The sequence below is a fragment of the Bufo gargarizans genome, chromosome 3 (genome assembly GCF_014858855.1).
Source record: "Bufo gargarizans isolate SCDJY-AF-19 chromosome 3, ASM1485885v1, whole genome shotgun sequence".
Lineage (NCBI taxonomy): Eukaryota > Metazoa > Chordata > Amphibia > Anura > Bufonidae > Bufo > Bufo gargarizans.
The window spans coordinates 594,953,510-594,970,058 of NC_058082.1; the positions used below are offsets into that span (position 1 = coordinate 594,953,510).

At 41.7% G+C, this 16,549-nt stretch overlaps 1 protein-coding gene across 1 annotated transcript in view; it reads left to right on the forward strand.

Annotated features, from left to right (window-relative positions):
- The window catches only part of GRIK1 (glutamate ionotropic receptor kainate type subunit 1), a 248,600-nt gene extending 234,144 nt beyond the window's left edge, over nt 1–14,456 (forward strand). The window contains exon 16 of the mRNA XM_044287731.1: nt 14,347–14,456. The gene's annotated coding sequence lies outside the window, so the exon portion shown is untranslated. The remainder of the gene's footprint in view (nt 1–14,346) is intronic.
- Nucleotides 14,457–16,549: the final 2,093 nt, after the last annotated feature.

Below are 16,549 nucleotides of genomic sequence, written 5' to 3' on the forward strand. Positions count from 1 at the left end.
CCATATGTAATCAGCTCCCAGCCATATCATCAGCCCCCAGTCATATCTAATCAGCCCCCAGTCATATGTAATCAGCCCCAGTCATATATATAATCAGCCCCAGCCATTATTCAGCAGCCCCCAGCCTCAGATCACAAAATAAATTAACCACTTACCTCTCCTGCTCCTAGACGCCGCCGCTCCTCTCCTCCAGCGCGATCCTCTTCATCCTGCCATCGGCTGTGCTGTGAACTGGCGAGCACAGCGTGAGGTCACAGAGCGCCCTCATGCTGTACGCAGCCACTGCACAGCCGACAGCCGAGGACCAGGAAGCGGTGAGTACAGAGCCTTCACCGCTTCCTGGTCCTCCGGTACTAATGAGCGCTTCCATAATGGAAGCGCTCATTCGTATTCGCCCCAGTTTGGGGGGAGGGGGGAGTGCGTCTACCAAAATTGGTAGCACAGAGTTTATTTTGGACCTAAAAACAACAGGTGAAGATTGACTTCGAAAATCAAAGAAATGAAACACCTTTAAAGGCTATGGACACCTTTGTGCACTACAAATCAATAAACCCATATCTTACCGTAATGCAGCACATAATAAAATTGCACTTGTTTATTTACTGGTATCAGAAATGCTCTTCTATGAGATTCACTCACTGTTCGGATGTCTCACTGTTGATTTCACATGCACCAGCACAAGCTCTGCTGACCCGCCCCCACATCCTGTTACACAGCACAGCCCCGCCCCCACATCCTGTTGCTCAGCTACCAGACACTTACATATAGGCTGCTGGAACTACCAACTTACTTGGTAGTAAGATTTCATTCCAATCCACAACATGGTGAGTCTTACAGTATGCTACAGCCTGTAATCAGCAGATTTATTTCTCACTTTCCCTTCTGTAGAAAGTCCATTATTTGTAGACACAATAGATATTTCTGCTGATAACGTTAGTGCAGCGATCGACAGTCAGAACCAGGCATTATAAGCAGGATATAGATCTCATTACTGACAGCTCTCACTACATGCACTCTCTTCTGAAGACAGTATTGTGTGCAGTCCGCACAGTGAGCGGTCACTTTTCCCACACAGATTAGTACATTAGTACACTGTGACGACACACAATGCTATGTATACATATAAGTAGACAGTGGGGGAGATTTATCAAAAATAGTGCAAAGGAAAACTGGCTTCATTGCCCATAGCAACCAATCAGATTCCTCCTTTCATTTTCCAATGAAGCTGTGAAAAATGAAAGGTGGAATCTGATTGGTTGCTATGGGCAACTTGGCCAGTTCTACTTTACACCAGTTTGATAAGACATATACTGTATATATATAAATATATATATATACATATATATTTTTCTAGTATTGAGCGGAAATGTTGTACCGCACTGGTGAATAAAGGAGTCATTTGTTCATGATCTACCGGAGTGCCGTTCATTTTCTGGACTGTTTACTGGGGTAAGAAGTCTATTCCCTTAAGAACGTGCACCCAACTTTTCACTTTTTGCCAGTGCCGCCATTTTTCTCAGAGATATATATATATTTGAAGAAAAAAATTTCTGCACTCTCAAACACTTTATTCACCCCTGTGGTCGCATTGTTTTCAGCTCATTCACAGAGTCTTTTTTCAAGCTATGAGCTAAAATGTTGTGACTAGTACTGAGCGAACTTCTGTTTTCAAGTTCAGCGTACAAGGTTCAGGTTATCTAAGAATTCCGTTATAGATTCCGCTACCACGGACCATAAGGGTCCATTCACACGTCCGCAACTGTTTTGCGGTCCGCAAATTATGACTCCCCCAAACACGGACAACGGCCATGTGTGTTACGCATTTTGCGGACCGCACATGGCCGGCACCATGATAGAAATGCCTATTCTTGTCCGTGGCTCTGGACAAGAATAGAACATGCTCTATTTTTTTGCGAGGCCACGGAACGGAAGTATGGATGTGGACAGCACATGGTGTGCTGTCCGCATCTTTTGCAGCCCCATTGAAAATGAATTGGTCTGCACCTCTTCCGCAAAAGAACAAATGCGGACCCATTATGCGGACGTGTGAATGTACCCTTAGTTATGGCCCGTGGCAGCAGAATCCATAACGGAATTCTTACATAACCCAAACGTGAACCTTGTACGCCAAACTTGAAACACAAGTTCGCTCATTCCTTTATTGACCACAGGGGTGAATAAAGTGTTCTTTTCACTCATTTTTTGTTAGAGTGCTGCCTTTTTTTTAACTTTTATATTGTCCTGGATTTTTTGCCGGATACATTGGCCTGCACCTCCATATTTATATTTGGCCTGATGTGCTGCCATTGATATATATATTAGGGTATATATATATATATATATATATTTTGCTAGAGGTAGTTGTGCATTGTGTGTGTGTGTGTGTGTGTGTGTGTGTACATATATTTATTACTCTTTTTCTGAGGCAAGGTAACCTAAAAAGGCTGTTCTGGCACAGTTTTTATTTTTTGCTTTTTACAATGTTCACCTAACAGAGTAGTTAATAATGTGATACCTAATATGTCAATTTTTTTTTTTTTTTTTTTTTGATTTACACAATAAAAATAATGTTTTAGTGTTTCCATTTTCTGAAAGCCATATCTTTTTTATTTTTTGGGCGATTGTTTTAGGTAGGAGCTCATTTTTTGCAGGATGAGATGATGGTTTGATTGGTACTAGTTTGGGGCACATATGACTTTTTGATCGCTTGGTATTACACTTTTTGTGTTGTAAGGTAATAAAAAATGGCTTTTTGGCACGGTTTTTATTTTATTTTATTTTTACGGCGTTCACCAAACGGGTTAGCTCAAGTGATTTTTTTTTTTTAGAGCAGGTTGTTACGGATGCAGAAATACCTAATATGTCTGTTTTTTTATTTTTTTATTTTGGTTTTACACAATTAGAGAATTTTTGAAACAAAAAAAATCATGTTTTAGTGTCTCTATTTTCTAAAAGCCATATCTTTTTTATTTTTTATGCGATTGTCTTAGGTAAGAGCTAATTTTTTGCAGGATGAGATGATGGTTTGATTGGTACCAGTTTGGGGCACATATGACTTTTTGATCACTTTTTATACCATTTTGTGGGAAGTGCAGTGGGCAAAATTGCAATTCCATCATATTTTTTTTTTTCTTATGGTGTTTACCGTGCGGTAAATGTATGTGATCCTTTTATAGATCAGGTCTTTACGGACGCAGCAATACCAAACATGTTTAGTGTTTTTTATTTGTTATATTTTTACACAATTATATGTGTGGATATAGGAAGAAGTTAGATTTTTTTTTAACTTTTTTTAATCAGACCCACTTGGTTCTTGAAGATCCAGTGGGTCTGGTGCCTCTACAATACACTGCAGTACACTATATAGTGTACTGCAGTGTATTGTCATTCACAGTAAGCCTATACCATGGAAATCCGGATGCCTGTGAAGGCGTCCGGTTGCCATGGTAACCATCGGGACACTGCCACAACAGAGCAGCGGCCCGATGGTTATCCCCTTCATGCAGTGGTCCCTAAGGACCGCGACATGGAAGGGGTTAAACGGCCGACATCAGTGCCAGCACCAATGTCGCCCATTTCAAGCAGAATGTCAGCTGTAACACTCTGCCCCGCTACTTCTCTGCAAACCTTGATCATTGGGGGATTGTTGGCCATCCTGAAGGTAGGGGGTGACGGCTTGTATGAAGGTGAGGACAGCCATCCTAGACGGCGGGGGAAGGGGGGGGCCGCATCGGGCCTCTGCCACGGCAGAGCAGCGTCCCGATGGTTAGCCCCTTCCATACAGCGGTCCCTAAGGACCATAGCATGGAAGGGGTTATGTCTGCATTTTGAAGCAGACTGTCAGCTGTATGTTACAGCCGACAGCCGAGGTCGCACTACACTTTTTCCAAAAGAGTAAAAATACTCCTCTTAACAATTTTGAGGAGTATTTTTAGCCGAGGAGGTGTATGAATTTTGCGGTAATTCACATATATATTGCATAGGCCCACATAACGTTATGAGGCTGTTATTTCTTCAGGGAAACCATTGCTAGTCTCCCATACAACTTCATACACTAAACATAAGATCACTTCTGCCATACACAGCGCCCACCTGACACTGCCATACACTGCGCCCATGGGACGCTGCCATACACTGCGCCCACCTGAAGCTACCATACACTGTGCCCACCTGACGCTGCCATACACTGTGCCCACCTGACGCTGCCATACACTGTGCCCACCTGACGCTGCCATACACTGTGCCCACCTGACGCTGCCATACACTGTGCCCACCTGACGCTGCCATACACTGTGCCCACCTGACGCTGCCATACACTGTGCCCACCTGACACTGCTATACACTGTGCCCATCTGATACATGTCCATTACACAGATAGAACTACTGCGTGCACATTACACACAGAAAACTGTACAATAGACTGGTTACACTGACATAGCTCTGCTTTATACACACCTTCCATACATAAAGTACCTCTGCATTCTCCACCCGCACAGTCCTACAGGGAGCCTGGGTTCCCCTAACTCCTTACACACACATGGCTGATCACATGACTGTGACATCACCACAGGTCCTGTAAGCACAATGTAGTCTGCAGCTGCTCCTGGTGAGAGAGATGTCCCTGAGGAGTGGGGCTTCTCGGGAGAGGGGTGGGTCTTCATGTTTGCCAGACCTGGCATCTTCTGATACAGCACTCCTGAGTAGGGGGGGGGGAGACAGTGCGGGCTCCGGTGTGCACAGGAGGAGGTACAGAAAATCCGTCAGATGACGGATTCTCTGTAAACTCATTGAGAGCAGCCTGCTGTGCATAGGAAGCACAGCAGGCTGTAGAACAAAAAAAAAACATGAAAAAAGATAGATAAATAGAACCAAGTGGAGAAATGATTTTCTCCACAAAATAAATAAATTAGTGTAAAAATGTTTTTTGTTTTTTTTTACAAAGGTGTCCATATCCTTTAAATATCAGAGAACTTAAATGCTGTGACCCACCCAATCCATCAGTCACTTAGCAGCCTCACTCCTCGCTGTCCCTCCTAAAGCCCCAGACAAAAGAATATTTTTCTAGCCGCCATTGAACATGGACCATCATAAATCTGACATCACAAGGAGATACAGCACATTTCTCTCCCCTGAACGGTACTGCACTTCTCTGCCGTGTGCGCAGCACAGATGCTGATTAATGATCTGCCCAGGAAAGTATGACCTCCTAACCTACAAAATGTCCATTAAAGAACTCGCTGCCAGAATCCGCCAAGGTCTCAATCAGGGACTTGAAATAACTTTCTGTGGAGTCATAAAATACTTGAAAAGACAGAGGCTGAAATAACTGCGAGCTGCATGTTAGGTTCTGTTATCTATGTCATACTGTACTATCTATCTCGGGCATGCTCAACCTGCGGTCCTCCAGGCTGTTGCAAAACTACAACTCCCAGCATTCTCGGACAGCCTACAGCTATCAACCTACAGCAGGGCATTGTGGGAGTTATAGTTTTACAACAGCTGGAGGGCCGCAGGTTGAGCATGCCTGCTCTATCTAATATCTATCTATTTCATGTCTATTATCTATCTATCTAATTTATTATTATTTATTATTAAAGCGCCATTCATTCCATGGCGCTGTACATATGATAAGGGGTGCGCATACATAATACAGACAATTGTACTAAGCATGAACAAGACGAGTTACAAACTGGTACAGAAGGAGAGAGGACCCTGCCCTTGAGGGCTTACAATCTACATGGTATGGAAGAAGGACGCAGTAGGAGGTATCTATCTGTCTATCTTGCTCATATATATCTATTTCATGTCTATTATCTATCTATCTCATATATATCTATCAATTATCGAATGATTTTATATCTATCTATCTCCTATCTATCTATTTATTATCTATCTCCTATCTATCTATTTATTATATATCTCCTATCTATCTATTTATTATATATCTCCTATCTATCTAGCAAAATACTAAAACTGGGCAGCACCGCAATTCCGCTTGTATGTATAGCGTGCCAGCGGCTGTGAGGACGATCCACCCCTAAAAATATCCTAATAAATATAAAAATTCCATGGCACATCCAAAGTTTAAAATCCTACTTGGATTTTACACTTTGGATGTGCTGTGGTATTTTTTTCTTTATCTATCTATCTCCTATCTATCTATCTATCTCCTATCTATCTATCCATCTATCATCTATCTCTATATCTATCTATCTATCTGTATCTATCTATCTATCATCTATCTCTATATCTATCTATCTATCTATCTATCTATCTGTCTATCATCTATCTATCTGTCTATCTATCATCTATCTCTATATCTATCTATCTGTCTATCTATCTCCTATCTATTATCTATCTATTATCTATATATCTATCTATCCATCTATCATCTATCTCCTATCTATCTATCTATCTATTATCTATCTATCTATCTATCTATCTGTCTATCTATCTCCTATCTATTATCTATCTATATATCTATCTATCCATCTATCATCTATCTCCTATCTATCTATCTATCTATTATCTATCTATCTATTATCTATCTATCTATCATCTATCTATCTATCTATCATCTATCTCTATACAGTATATCTATCTATCTATCTATCTATCTATCATCTATCTCTATATCTATCTATCTATCTGTCTAGGCCCTTTCTGCTTATCTATCACATGTGGCCATATGAATGAAGCCTCACTCTGGTAAACATCACATTGCTTTAATCCCTTTCTGACTACCCCACTTAAATTTACGTTGGCGGTCGGGCATTTAAAAGTGGGACCCGCTCACAAGTGGACCGGGCACCATGGCCGCCGGGTGCCTGCTGCTTTTAACAGCAGGCACCCAGGACTAATGCATTTAACCCTCAGATGGTTACATGTGACCACGGCATCTAGGAAGTTAAAGACTAGGAGCACGCGCTCCCGGCCATGTACCGGTTCCCCCTGGCGAGGATCGGGGGAGCCAAATGTAGTGTGCGGCAGCCTCTGTACTCTGTACCGTACATTTTGGATGTCAGGAAAGGTGGATTTTAACTATTTTCTTTTTTTTAATCAGATAATTTTTATTCGATTTTTTTTTTTTTAAATCACTAAAATAAAAAGGAAAACAGTCTGCACAGCATACATGCAACATTAGATGACAAAAATACCATAGCATTACACTATCGGACAAGTAGGTACTTTCATAAGTATCCCAAGTAACATCAACCATGGTACAAGAGGTACATAAAATCACGTGATCTAGTTACAAGTATACCTGGTACAGAACCGCATTTCCCATCCAATAATTTATAAACAGGAAACCAACCCTCCCTACCCACCTTTCATTGAAGCCAGAAGGTTTCCTGATTGAAGGATTAATTAAAAACTGACATTAAGTGGGGCGGATTTTAACTATTTTCTGTTGACAGCTGGTGAACTCAAATATATATGGAAAAGTTCATCTGCTATGATGGACTTTTTAGGTTGTCAGGTGCTGATATTAAAAAGTCGTTCATGCTGAAGGACAGATATGCATCCCATCAATTCAAGCCCAAACCAGGCCACAAATGATAACAGAGTGATTGGTGAATTGTCTACTGCCCTGCACCCGCTACTGCATAATTCAACTATAGGCAACACACCAGAACTTATGTCTGGCAAGGAATTTGGAAAAGAAGTAGGGGAGGTGGGATAGGTATGAGACATTGGAAATTATTTTCACATCTTTGAATTGGTCAATCCTTACTCACTAGAAGGGCCCCTTAACAAGCGGATCACAAAGTGTCCCCCTGCTGTGACCCCAATGAAAAATGTAATTGTGTGTGTAATTAGGATCGTCCTGGGGTTCCTTCGGCCCACCAGATGAAATATTCTCAGGGCTCAACCGCCATATCATCAATAAAGACTAATAAAACCAAGGTTTTGAATGAAAGAAATAGACCTTAGTGGCAAGTAAGTAGCTCCAGATGCAGCTCCAAATGTTTGTTTTTCTACTGGACCTTTGGGGCCCACTATGGCTTCAGAGCACGGGCTCACTAGAGGATCTGGTTCTCTGGTGGGCTAGTCTAACCCTGTGTGTAATACAGGACAGGACCTCCAGAGAGACAGATGCTCTCTGTAACTGTTATCTGCTTTGGCCAAGAGATGATGACCCTGAACAGAGGACCTCCCCACAGGACCTCCAGAGAGACAGATGCTCTTTGTAACTGTTATCTGCTTTGGCCAAGAGATGATGACCCTGAACAGAGGACCTCCCTTCTTGAGTAACTCAGAATTCCCTAATAAGATATGTGAACATAGATTTTCCTAACTAGACAACCCCTTTAAAAAAAAATCAAATGTGAAGATTAATTCCCGATATTTTTCTGTTTACCTCTATGATTGACCGGAAGAACCAATTACAATGTTATAAGCAGTTTTTCCAGGCGAAAATGTGGACATTTGAGAGAGTTTCTTGCTACATCAGCAGTGGGAACCAATTATTATTTTGCCTGGGCTGCATCTCTGCAGCCAATTAAATAAAGTATATGTCATAGTTCATCAACCTACAGCTTCAAGTAAATCTTACATCTGTACTGTGCTGATATAATGCTTTCAATGACGACTTCTGGTTTCCGATACTTGATAGATTACGAGACGGTTTACAGACATTTAAATAATCTCAGCCCCTGTTTCTATCATCATAGTAATGATAACAGATGAACGCCCTGATCTTTTTGGGGGTAGTGACCTGACCACTTGACATTTCATTTTTCCTGCCGTGGCCTCTACAAGTGTAATATACTATTACAGATGTAGCAAATGCTATCGTTGCCAATGTGGTGCACTACACTGATAGCAATTAGCGTAGTGCACCAGACTGCCGATGGGGTGCACTACACTGATAGCAATCAGTGTAGCACCCCATTCATAGCCTTGATATTAGTACAGTGTAAAGCACCATGACGTTCATAATGTAGTGTGCCTGCAGTAATGATAATGTTTTCTACATCTGTACATGTGACCATTCAAATGAATGTCCATTAAAGTAATACATGCAAAACACCTTTCAGAGAAGACATTGTAAAGGGTTTGTGCTCTACGGGTTTGTGCTCTAAAAATCTGCTTCCTATCTTCCTTCACCATTACGGTTAGTAGATTCAAGGTTACACCTAGGTGTTCACCAGAGCCTGCTGCAAGACAGGTGGGAATTGGCTGCTAGGGACCCAGGTTACATCTGCATAGTAAAGGGGCAGAAAAAAGGTGTGAGCTCAAAAGTAGCAGGCCTATGAGATGCTAAGGAGTAGCAGGAGAGAAGTACAAGCCAGAGTCAAAGCCAGAAGAGACAGTAGGGGCCAAATCAGTAGACAAGGAGTTAATCCAGAAGCAAACCACGGAGTATATGCCAGAAAGGTCAGTAGAATCCAATAAGTAGAAAGGGGGTTAATCCAGAAAAAAGCCAAGGTCAGTACACAGGAAGGTCCAGCAGGAATGCAAAGCTGACTGGACACAGAGCCAGGAATCAAAATCACAGGCAACAGTCACTGTCAGACGTAATTCGCCTCCCTGGCTCTGGATTCAACACCGAGTCAGAAACATGATTGGCTTTGCATCCAAGCTCACAGATAGGTTGACCAGCCTCGGCTTGGCTGGTAGACATAGTAACTGTTCTAGCTGTGCCCTGGATCATAGCTAGGTAAGTTCCTGACACTTAAAAGATGTGCTGCCACATGGTGCTTCATATTGTCTTCCAGGGGAGCCACCTATAGGTGACACTTGAGAGACAGTTTTTTCTTTCTGGAAGAGAGCTACTTGGCATATGTACTCAGAGAGTATTACACTAAAGATTCCCTACCAGCTGTATCTGCACAAGGAGATTTAGTATCTTCCAAGAGGCTATATACAGAAAGCTGCCCAACATTGATTTACCACATGCCTAGCAAGGAGAATCTAGCAGACCTCAAAATTAAGATCCTTCATTCAACCATGAACCACTTCAGCTTTGCTCAGGCTCCTGAGAAGGGTTGAAACGATGTAGGACGTATCTAGTGACAACCCATTAGTTTCTTCTGGTTGAATAACCAATAGTGGAGATATCCTTTATTACTAATATTTTCTACATATTTCCACTCATTTTGACTTTTTATTTTGATGACTTGGGCTCTGGTCTGTGAAACTTTACCGCTATGCATAATAGAGAAGAACAAAAGCAGCACATTCTGTAAAATCAGCTAATTGGAGATAAAATTAACAAAGCCCTCATCACAATCCCTGCTGCGATCACAGGAAAAGGCGATGATTCCGAGGAAAGTTCACGCTATTGTTTTTTTTTTTTCTCCTTATTATTAGCAGAGCAAGAAACTGTGATAAAAATAAGAATTAATTTTGTTGGCTCTGGAGACTGTGAGCTTGGGGCGCCTACATTGTAAATTATTATACAATGACATGGTGCACAATGCTAAATTCTGATTTATCAAAGAAATGTGTTTTTTTATTAATCTCCTAACACAGCAACGTCCTGTTATTATTCAAAGTCCAACAGCGTTGGATCTTTAAAGTAAAATAAATATAACTCCAATTAAATCCACGTAGAGGGTGTCCTTCCTTACCTTTCCTTTCTTGGCTGGACATATTCCTAGACGTGTGGCATGAAATGACCTGTTTGAAAAAAATATAATTTAGAGGTACTCTATCTGGAGATGTACGTATATGCAATATTTGTCTCTTTGTAGCCACCTAGTGGTTACGATGTGAACTGCGCTCTGCCAAGCATTTCTTTAGCATGTCCTACTAAGATATTGAATTTGTATAGTGATTTATTGGAGTCCTTAAGAAATTTTATGGAAAATGAAGGCTGGGCACATCTATAAGCAGGTCTTCATCAATGACTAGCAGCCACGCTTAATCATCTTGGATTTAAAGGGGTTTTCCAAGACTTTTTTTTTACTGATGATCTGTCCTCTGGATATGTCATCAGCATCTGATGAGTCGGGGTCAAACACCCAGGACCCCCTCCGATCAGCTGTTTGAGAAGGCAACGGATTTCATCGGTCACATGGCCTAGGCACAGCTCCACTCCTTTGAAGTGAATGATCAGAATCATATGGAAGTATGCACTCTAAAACTTCTCCAGGTACCATATTTTACCATGCATGAGGTCTTTTTCAAATTAGAGCTCCATGTAGAGCTATTTATTGAGGAATGATTGAGGAGAATTAAGGGTTTTACCTTCCAAAATAATATTTTGAAGGGTTTTGTTTCATTCTTTAATTGAATTTACAATTTGGGCTCTGTTCACATTTCCATTTATATATAACTGGCTTTTCATGGGGGATTTGTAACATGTATGGAGGAATTGTGTCCATCAGAGTGGCTCTCCAGTGTGGCTCATAGAAGATTGTGCCAAACAAGGGATCTCCATCTATGACATCCCAACAAGGTTGGAATTAGGCATTTGTTTCCATTGCTGGACATTTCTTATGTTATTTTATGGGGAGAACACATACCAGGCAAAACTCATCACCATGTTGGGGGCCCATTTTGATATGAGAACCCCTCTTTGCTACAAGATGTATACCGTGCAACTGACCAGAAAATCAAGCAAAGAAATCTTCTGGGCATCATATCCTGAAGTGTCACTATCTGTTCAAAAAATGTTTGATATGTCAAAGAGACATATCAAACGTTTTGATCAGTGAGGGTCTGAGACCCCTACCGATCTCCAGAACGAGGGGAGAGAAGCATGCACATAAGGCACTCTTTCTCCTTGCTCCTGAGGACGAGACAGGTCAAAGACTAGTTCTAAAGGCAATTGTACTAGAGATCAGTGAGGGTCTCAGTGCTTAGATCCCCACTGTTTGAAACGTAAGACATATCAACAGTTTGATGCATGTGACAGACAGTGGACCACAACTCTTGAAAATGTTTTATCAGAACCATGATAAATAAGTCACGTCTTACCTTGCACACCATGTACACTGCGTGCACTGCCTCAGTCTGTTTTCATGCATATGGTACAGGCATATGTGCCATTGTGAAAGACTTAATTATGACATTTCCCACCATTGACTGTTTTTGTTACATGAGCCCCCTCGTTGTATAACTAAGATTCCCGCCATTCATTGATCCATTCTTATGTAAATAGCCGTTTAACAAGCCGCGTTGCCTGTAATCACCCCCCCCCCCCCCCCCCCGTATATCGCAGTGCCAGATACCTTTTCACAACGCGTCTCTTTGGGCATTGTATTATTTGTGATATTGATTTACTTGGCAGGGTAACATTCGTAGCGCCTGTTCTCCTGTGAAGAAAAATGCTGACATTGTGCCAGCTCAAATACCAAACGACCCATTTACCCGCAGCCGCAAATGGTCAGAGCTGATGTTTTGCCATTCACAAGTAATTGATTATTCCACACCTGATCTGCTCCCATTTCTTCTCATCCACTGTCATATTCAGATGAATAGTTCAGTGTATTAATGCTGCATCCTTCTTCTTCGAGCTCACTTCTTCATTAAACTATGTCCTGCCGCAACGGACAGACTGCAGTCTCACCTCTGAAAGCACATGGTCAATGGTATTCTCTTATTTATTTATTTTCTGAGGGTTATTAAAAATGTATTTCATTTTGCACAGCATATTCCAAAAAAACTCATCAGAAATATATGGGCCGCATATAGGCAATTAGTACGTCCCATTGCCAACTCTCCCGGAACGTCCAGGAGGCTCTCAGACAAAGGGGAAACCTTCCAGACTCCTAGAAGAGCTTGCATATCTCCTAGGTGCCGTGGAATCCTCCCAAGCCCCCCCCCCCCAGAGATTAGCTCCTACATGTATGTGGCATCTGAGCTGCGTCATCAGACATTAGATACCCGGTGGCCAAATGCAGAGTAAGGGGGCAGTCAGGGGCGTAGCTATAGGGGGTGCAGAGGTAGCAGTTGCTACTGGGCCCAGGAGCCTGAGGGGGCCTAAAGACCCTTGTGCTGCATAAGAAGACACACAAAGCACTGGGGGAAGGGGGGCCCAAGTCTAACTCTTGCACCAGGGCCCATGAACCTTTAGCTACGCCCCTGGGGGCAGTATTATGGCACATAAAGAGCATGAAATAAGAGAGGCATGGCTTGGTGAAAGGGTTATGTCTAGCCATCAAAAACCTACATGCACTGCACACCCGAATCTGCCGAAGGCATCCGCCAGGAAGTTGGCAAGTGTGGTGTAAAATTAAGGGCACCATGTTGGGAACCAGGTTTGCCCATCCTTGCCTATTAACAAGAGCACATTCCTTTGATAATACATGAAACATTCTCCACGTAGCTCCATCCAGTGACAGTTGGGAGGCAGGTGATTATGGGCACTTCATTTTCCTGGGGTCCATTTATTGTCCTACTAGTGGTCTTGGATAAATCTGCCTAAACCTTTCAGAATTCTAGGCCACATGTGTTTTTTGAGAAAAAAATTTCACTGCTATTAAATTAATATGGTGATGGTCATGTCAACAGTTTACCCAAATATGACAAGTGAAAAATTGTTTCGCCAATGGGCACATTTACTATTTTGGACCCATATTTTTCTTGTAAAAAGTAATGGAGGTTGAAAAAGGGATTTACGTTACAGTATTTCAGCCTCGATGGGACTAGTCATAAGGTAAGCATGAGAACCTGCTACCTTGGAAATGGGCTACACGTACAGTATGCTTATATCTACCATGTTAAATACATCCCCAAGAACCATTTGTTGCCTTAGGGACCCCTGTCCATATCGCAACTATTTTAAGAAAATTACATTTTGTGACCCACCAGACAGGCACCCTCTGATTACTAGAACTGCTGACCATTTTGCAAAAAGGAGTTGTTACCATATGGTCAGATCAGACATATCAAGATGGGCATATTGCATTCAGTTTGTCCTTACCAGCAGCCTATACTGAAGTAGGGATCCCAGTCTATTTACAGTTTTGACTCACATTAGTGATCCATGGTAATGGACTTCTAAAAATGACTCTTCTGACACAGGTCAATGACATACAACAAAGAGTGGCACGCAACCTAGAGCACCAAGCGAGAGAGGCTTCATACGGAACACCCTCTGAGCTCTGAACTTGCAGGTTCACCAGCAGACATGTTAGAGTAATCTGGACTTAAAGAACCAAAATTGCAGTGAAAGTAAAGGTCTTCAGATACATATAAAAAAAACTTTTGATAAAGGTTCACATGTCCTTTAACAGAAAGACAGGGCGACTATAAATGAAGCCAGAAACTGCACATTTCATCTATTTAGGTGAATAGTTTTTTGCTTTGCTTTTTTCCAAATGACACAAAAAGATAAAATCTATGATTGAGCTAAACTGCTAAAAGCTGATAACATGTTGTTTTCCTCACCAGTGTCTTTCTTTCAACGCCATAATGGAAGAACTTGGAATATCGCTAAAACATCCGAAAAGGCTAAAAAAGAAGTCAAAGGCCAAGGGGAGATCGTCATTCACCAGTATGCTGACCTGTCACCAGAGGCGGATAATCAGAAAAGAGACAATGGCGTAGAAACTGAATGCCACTTTAAGATATGGCTGGGACTGTCCCGAGAATTTTTTTAAAGAATTCTGTCTCCTTTTTTTAAATTCTTTACATGATTTTTATAACAACATCTAGGATCTACTCAACGTGGAGAATGTGGAATCAACAAAGGGCTCTCGTTACATGAGACTAGCGAGAATCTGTACGATGCATCTCCTGACTATTCCACCCACCGCCCGCCCCGCCCCCCCTCCCCCCCAATGTACAAATGACCTGTGTGCTTTCTAAATAAAACACATTTGGGTTTTTTCACTTTTCTGTCTGTAATGTGCCTTGAAATGTTAAAGGGGATGTAAAAGTTTACAAAAACATGTCTACTTTGTTCTAGAAACAGTGCCACACCTATTCATCATTGGGTATAGCAGCTCAACTTTGGAAGAAAGCAGCCATATTTTTCTAATTCTGTAGAATCACTACCATGAGTTGTAATGTATGGACCATATTTGAAACCCAAATTACAGGACAAGCCCATCGCGGCTCTATCTAGGGACACCCAAAAAAAAATCTGAAATGCCATTTTTAAAATATTTTTTATGAAGCCCACCCATATTGAGGTCCATTTCAGGCAAAAAATTTGACTATTGGTGAGTAACAGACCATTCCCCCAAAATATATAAAAATGGCAGAAAAAGTCCTCAAGTCATCCTCTTGTAACAATGTTAAAATTTCTAATTCTATATGCAAAGAAAAATTCTACCTTTTATTTACTGTAGATTTTTTTATTATACACTGCCTGTCCAAAAAAAAAGTCTACACACTCTAATATTTAGTTGGACCACCTTTAACTTTGATTACGGCACGCATTCGCTGTGGCATTGTTTCGATAAGCTTCTGCAATGTCACAAGATTTATTTCCATCCAGTGTTGCATTACTTTTTCACCAAGATCTTGCATTGATGATGGTAGAGTCTGATCGCTGAGCAAAGCCTTCTCCATCACATCCCAAAGATTCTCAATGGGGTTAAGGTCTGGACTATGTAGTGGCCAATCCATGTGTAAAAATTATGTCTCATGCTCCCTGAACCACTCTTTCACAATTTGAGCCCGATGAATCCTGGCATTGTCATCTTGGAATATGCCCGTGCCATCAGGGAAGAAAAGAATCCATTGTTGAAATAACCTGGTCATTCAGTATGTTCAGGTAGTCGGCTGACCCCATTCTTGCAGCACATACTGTTGAGTAACCTAGATCTGACCAACTGCAGCAACCCCAGATCATAGCACTGTCCCCACAGGCTTGTACAGTAGGCACTAGGCATGATGGGTGCATCACTTCATCTGCCTCTCTTCTTACCCTGATGTGCTCATCACTCTGGAACAGGGTAAATTTTGACTCATCAGACCACATGACCTTCTTCCATTGCTCCAGAGTCCAATCTTTATGCTCCCTAGCAAATTGAAGCCTTTTTTTCTGGTTTGCATCACTGATTAGTGGTTTTCTTACGGCTACACAGCTGTTCAGTCCCAATCCCTTGAGTTCCCTTCGCATTGTGCATGTGGAAATGCTCTTACTTTCACTATTAAACATAGCCCTGAGTTCTACTGTTGTTTTTCTTCGATTTTATTTCACCAAACGTTTAAGTGATCGACGATCACAATCATTCAGGATTTTTTCCCCACCACATTTCTTCCTCGAATACGATGGGTCCCCACTATCCTTCCAGTTTTTAATAATACGTTGGACAGTTCTTAAGCCAATTTTTGTAGTTTCTGCAATCTCCTTAGATGTTTTCTCTGCTTGATGCATCTTTTCCACGACCACGAGATGTGTCTTTCGACATGGTTGTTTAAGAAATGAAAAGCAACTCATTGCACCAGTTGGGGTTAGATAACTTATTGCCAGCTGAAAGATAATCGCCCATGCAGTAATTATCCAATAGGAGGCTCATAACTATTTGCTTAGTTAAATCCAGGTGGCAACTTTTTGGGGGGACAGGCAGTGTATAAGTGCTTGAGGTTTTACATTCAGATGTTATATTTGTTTCTCATCAGTCCTGGTGGTAACCAATAGGGC